The following is a 6445-nucleotide window of genomic DNA, read 5'->3' on the forward strand; positions in this document are numbered from 1 at the left end:
AATGTTATATTAGAATATGTATAAGTATGTACTCATATATATAATAAATCTGTGCAGTCCTATTTTTAAAAATCTGTATTCATATGTGTTATGTTAAAACTTTTCTTAGTTCAGGGCTGGGGCTGGGGCTGGGGCTCAGTGGTAGTGCAATTTACTGGCATGTGTGAGTAACTGGGTTTTTATACTCATCACTGCATATAAATAAATAAAATAAAACTCAACAACTAAATTTTTTGAAATAATAAATAAAAAATAAAGTCTTCCCTAGTTCAAAACATATGTATTTATTTATATTTTCATACTTATATTCATGAGTTATTCTAATGACTATTCTTGGTTTTTCATATGCATTTTTTTTTACTAACCCTAACCATCACCCTACACAAAATTTAACACTAAACCTAAATATAATCTTATACCTAAATCTACATTAATATAGACGCATACATAAAATTGTGAATATACATGTGTAATGAGACACATATATTTAATTATCAAAAATATATTTGCATATATATTATATATGTATATTTATTTGTGTATTCACAAATTTAAAAATGTGTATGTATATGTCTCACATTAAACTCTTTTCTATTTCAAAAAAATATATTTTTATATATTTTCACATGTACATTCTTAGAAATATTCATGTTTTTTGATATACATATTCATTCCATAGCTATATTGCTAACTCTTGCCATAATTTAATACTAATCCTATGCATACCCCTTTAAGTAAATCTAATTTTACATAAAAGCTTATGTACTTACATAAATGTTTTTTGTGTATTTTGATACATATATTCAATTATCAATGGCATATTTGCATATTTTTGTATGAATATATATTTTTTATTTCTGCATTTGCAAAATAAGAAATGTATATTCATACAACTCACATTAAACCTTTCACTGTTTTAAAGCATATGTGTTTATATATATTTTCATAGATATTTTCACAAGTATATGTTCATTAATATTCATGTTTTCTGAAAAATTTATTCATTCCCAAACATCAACCCTAACCCAAGCCATAATTTAATACTAACTCTCACAACACCCTTATACCTAAACCCATTTACATAAGTATATGTGCAGTAATATGAATGTGTATGTGTATTTCAACTTAGATATTCAATTACAAATGGTATATTTACATATATAATTGTATATGCATATATAAAATTTATCTCTACAATTACAATTTTAAAATGTGTATTTATAAGACTCACTTCCCTATTTCAAACATATACCAAGGGCATAGTGACACAAACCTGTAATCCCAGTGGCTCTGGAGTCTCAGGATGATCTGGAGTTCAAAACCAGCCTCAGCAAAACAAAGCAATAAGCAACACAGTAAGACTCTCTAAATAAAAACTGACATAGTGCTAGGGATGTGGCTTGGTGGACAAGGGTGCCCCTGAGTTCAATCCCTGGAAACACCTCCCAAAAAAACAAACCCATATATAGGGATATATATTGCCATACAAATACACTCATGTACATTCTTATGAATATTCATGATTTTCAATATATATATGTTAATTCCTAACCCTACACTAAAAACAATAGTAATCCTAAATGTAATATTATACCTAAAAATATTAATATAGCATCATATATAATAATAAGAATATTTTTGTTAATTAGACACGTCCATTTCATAAGTATTACTACATATTAATATACATTTATCTGAGTTTATAATTTTAAAAAAATGTGTATTTATGTCTCCTATTAAACCCTTCTCCATTTGAAAAATGTACACTTACATATATTTTCATGTGTAATTATATTTTTCTTTTTGATTTACATATTCATTCTCTAACTTTAACCCAAGCTATAATTTAATATTAACTCTCAAAATATCTCTATACTTAATTTTACATGAATGTGTATGTAGTAATATGTTTATGTATATTTTGACTTATATATTCAATTTTCAATGGTATATTTGCATATATATCAATATGTTTTACATAATTTATCACTGCATTTGCAAATTAAAGATGTGTATTATGATTCAAATTAAACCCTTGCCTTTTTCACAACATATATATTTTCAGACACATTTTCACGTGTACATTCTTATGAATATTCATGCTTTTGAGATATATATATATATATATATATATATATATATATATATTCATTCCCTAGCCCTATGTCTAACCCTACACTATTCCTAAATTTAGTTCTATACATAAAACCACATTAATATAAAGCATATGTAATAATATGAATATTCATGTGTAATTAGACATAAATTTAATATTAATGGAGAAAGAGTGTGGCATAGGGAGGCAACTTACACGATGATCAGAAAGCAGAGAAAGAGAGAAACTCTTTTCTCCAGATTCAAAATGTATACCTCATAGACATGCCTCCAATGAACAACTTCCTCCAGCCACACCCCACCTGCCTTGAGTTTACCACTCAACTAATTCACTGATTAGATCAAGACAAGCATTCAGTCATTTCTCCTCTGAACCTTCTTGCACTGTCTCACATATGAGACAGTGTGAGACAGTGATTTTCTTTGCCTTCAACTTCATTGGTTGGCATGAGACAGACAACCTTTTGCAAGGCCTCACTGACAAAATGTAGTTCAACTTCATCTATTTGTGCTTATCTTCCTATGTTAGCTCTCAAAATATTTTGTGAGTGCTACTCAAGAAAATATGAAATGGTGATCAGTTCTGCTAACACTGAGTATTTGTTTCACTAATATCAAATTTCTACCCTGCTGCTCTGTTTCCATGCTTTTCTGCATATATGATAAACTTGAGTCATAGGGTAATATTTTTGAAGCCATTTTACAATGCCAATCAAACCTGGCATTTTTTATATTAATGGTATGCAGGTCAGTCAAGAGGATACCACTATAAGCTATAATTCACATGTGCACAATCTGGGATAATTCTGTGACTATCAACTGGTTGGTGGTAATGAGATGCATCCCAATTTCAGACAAGCTAAAATGTGAAGAAAAGAATACTCTCCCAGACACCCATAGAATCGCTTCTGATGATTCCTTCTATCTTTCTGAAAGTGACAAGAAATGCAGTGTGGTGAGCATGGACAGCACCCTGGACAATGTCCTGGAGGAGGCCACCTTCCTGTGCACTGGCTGTGCCAAGGATTGAGGGCTCCTCCTTCAAGCACTGGTGCAGTGGGGTCCTCGAAATGAGAAGGTGCAGGGGACCAACTGCAGTGCTTGATGGGCCTTTTTGTTGTGTGCTTTGTGGACACTGTGATAACCTTAGCAGACTGCCCCCATAAGCATCAACTGGCAAGGCAACAAGGAGAACATGGCCCTAATCACAGCTGTGCCTGCAGGACACCCCACCATCACCAACTACCTGTTGAACTATTTCTCTGGCCTTGATCTTGAAAGAAGGGACATGTTCAGCTTCACTGCCATGATGAAGTCACCATGTAGGGCTAAATGGAGTGTGCCAGAGTCCTGATGCAGGGGCAGATATACATGGAAGGGACACCCGCCATGAAATATCCCCTCAGAAGCGAGCCGCTTACATAGGCCTCGCGGAGGCCGCGCCCAACCCTCTCCCGAAGAGTTTGGGGAAAAGTACAGGCTAGAGCTGCTGCTGGCCTCTGAGAAAGTTCTGAAGCCTACAACCTCCAAAAATGCTTGCAGAGACTCACTGAGTTTGTGCGGTCCATGCTGACCTAGCACTCCAGCTGGGGTCTGGAGGATGGGAGCATCCTAGACCATATGATCAGGATGAGCATAAGCTTTTACAGTCCAATTGTGGCCATCATCTGCCAAACTGTGAGCCCTGAGGACCTTTCCTGTGTGGGAAAAAGGCAGAAGGCAGTAAGTAAATCCAAGCAGCTAGCAGGGAACCAGGACACCCTTGCCCAAGAGAGGGCTGAGGAGGAAGGCACTGAACAACAATAGCAGACTTCTGAGGCCCAGAGGGCCTCCAGAGAGGAGGTTCCAAGAGTCAGCACCCCATCTCTTTACCTGCCAGGGGCCCAGGGGTCAGCCTCTGCCAGGTGGAAGGCCAGCCTCCTGCCCCACAAACTCCTGCATCAGAGAAGTGAGTGGCCAGGTGTGGTGGTCCTCAGCATCCACATGAGCAAGGTGCAAGCACCCACCTTCCAGAGGGACCAGAAGGGCAACACCAAGATAGCACCCACCTGCAGATCCCCAAGTGGCAGGACAAGAGTCCAAGAAAGAAAAGAGGAAGGCAGAAGGGGCAGAGAGGAAGCACCAGGCAGAAGCACAGAAGGAAAGGCGGGCACCACACTGGAGGAAAAGGACATGAGGGGGTCTGTTGAGCAGAGGACCTGTGTCAGGCTAGCAGCTGTGGACTTGGTGCAGAGCCCCAGGTAGGAGGTGGGTGGGGTCATGCAAGAAGTTGAGACATGCAGGGGAGGGGAGATACACAGGGAGGGGGGCCCCAGGATGGATGCACAGAAGGATGCACAGGGCTCCTACAGTGTGCTCTGCCAGTGCTGCACAGCCTCTAACAGACTTCTTCCCAGAATCTAGGAGGTGATGAACTGTTTCTAACTGGGAACAACACAAACTGATTTGTCTAACACCCATTCTCCTAGCAATCAATACACCTAAAGGACAATTTACCTGAATGTCACCATTTATAGAACATCAATTAAGAAATTAAAAAAAAACAATTTATCAAAAGGTAGTATTTTTGCATTGTTTTGTATTTTATTCATTATTCACCATTCTGCACCATTTTACAGGTGATGTGGCTCTTTGTATTTAAAGAAGTTTAAGTACATGTGCCCCAAGACCCTTGGATTAAAATATTTGTGGTGGCTGTATGAATACACACAGAACTCATGGGTTCTCCATCTTTTTACCATTGGTTTTGGCTTTTACCTTTTCCATCTAATTGTGGGTGCAAATTTGAACTATATTTTCCTATTAATTTGATTAATTGATGCTGTATATTTTTTTTTATTTGATGGAATCTTTGACTTTTACAGCAAAATGATCAAGTGAACTCTTGGCCATACAGTAATAAAAAAAATCATTGTCAAAATTTATGAAATAATGCATAAATAAACTTGCATTTATTGCTAGATTCATTTTAAACAGAGACTTTGGATTGGATACACCACTTAGTAAATCTTTAACTAGTTATAAGAAAAAAATTGAGTTTTAATAAGAGGGGTAAGTTTAAAAAGTGATTAGTAGAAATAGAAAATTAAGTCATATGCCCTTAGATAAGTCAAATCTGTATATCCTTAAAAGGTACAAACTATGCAAAAAGGATGAGAAAACCAGAGTGATGAAGTTGCTGAAGTGGGCAGGAGGTGATTTTTAGAAACAGGTGGTTAGAGTTGAGTATTAAGTTAGATGTTTTAGCAAATTTCAAAGAGTATTCAGCACTTTCAGGACAGCCGTCTCTTCCAGGCTCAAGTGGAGTTTACTTTTATTTTTCCTTTGGTAATTGTCCCTGATGTTCATCCTCATGCCAGCTTTATAAAATTTCCAGGATGTGAGGTCTTTGGCAGAACACAGGTGTGATTTGCCTGGGTGCTGAGCTCTCAGTGGAGCTTTCTCTCTATGCTTTTATGTCCAAAGCACTGAGAAGTTTTTAGTGGATTTTAAAGTATCTGTCACATATGCACTTTACTTAAATGTTAATTTAAATACTGGCGACATGAACTGAAACTATTGTACACAGTTTGAAAGCTCTTTACAATAACCCTGGATTCATGCTGACATGTACTTCTCTGTCTCATGATGCAGGCAGGGGCTGGCACTCAGTTCTCCTTGCTGCTTCCTATTGGCACTTCTGGGTGTGGAGCTTATCAAAGATTTCACACTATTCCTTCCCAACTTAACAGATCATAAGGCTGCACCCAGGCTGTTGGAGAGACTGCTGAGATAAATATACCATGTAGCAAAGTCAGATTTTAACACACTTCTCCTAAATCCCAGAAAGGCACCAGGATGAATGCCTCAGAATCCTGGACCCACCTTTAGAACTACCGATGTTTACTGGATTTGGAACACCCCTATGGCTTAGAAGTTGAGGTTGGTCACATCACCTTGGAGAACAGGGCTGCAAATGACCTCATTTATCTTTGGAGTTGTACTGTGTCCCTGGCATTGTGGCATCTTCATACCATGTCTATGGAATCCATAGCTTTACCAGTCTTACCACAAGCCCCTCCCTCATCAGCTGAGGGCCCAGCCAGGCAGGGCCAAATGGACTCTGTTTTGTACTTCTCAATACTGGATGCCCTGCGGACCACCTGGCAGCTTTGCAACATTTCCCACCCTTACTCCTAATGCAGAGACTGTTGCTGTGTTGCTCTGGGGGAACTGAACATCAGTGTTTGAGTTCCCAGGAGACTACACTGCAGCCTGTGTTGACAACTGCAGATTCTATTCTCACTGATTTAGAGACTGTTCTTCCTGGACACCCATCCTGAGTTCCTAC

Source organism: Ictidomys tridecemlineatus, chromosome 11 (assembly GCF_052094955.1).
Source record: "Ictidomys tridecemlineatus isolate mIctTri1 chromosome 11, mIctTri1.hap1, whole genome shotgun sequence".
Taxonomy (NCBI): domain Eukaryota; kingdom Metazoa; phylum Chordata; class Mammalia; order Rodentia; family Sciuridae; genus Ictidomys; species Ictidomys tridecemlineatus.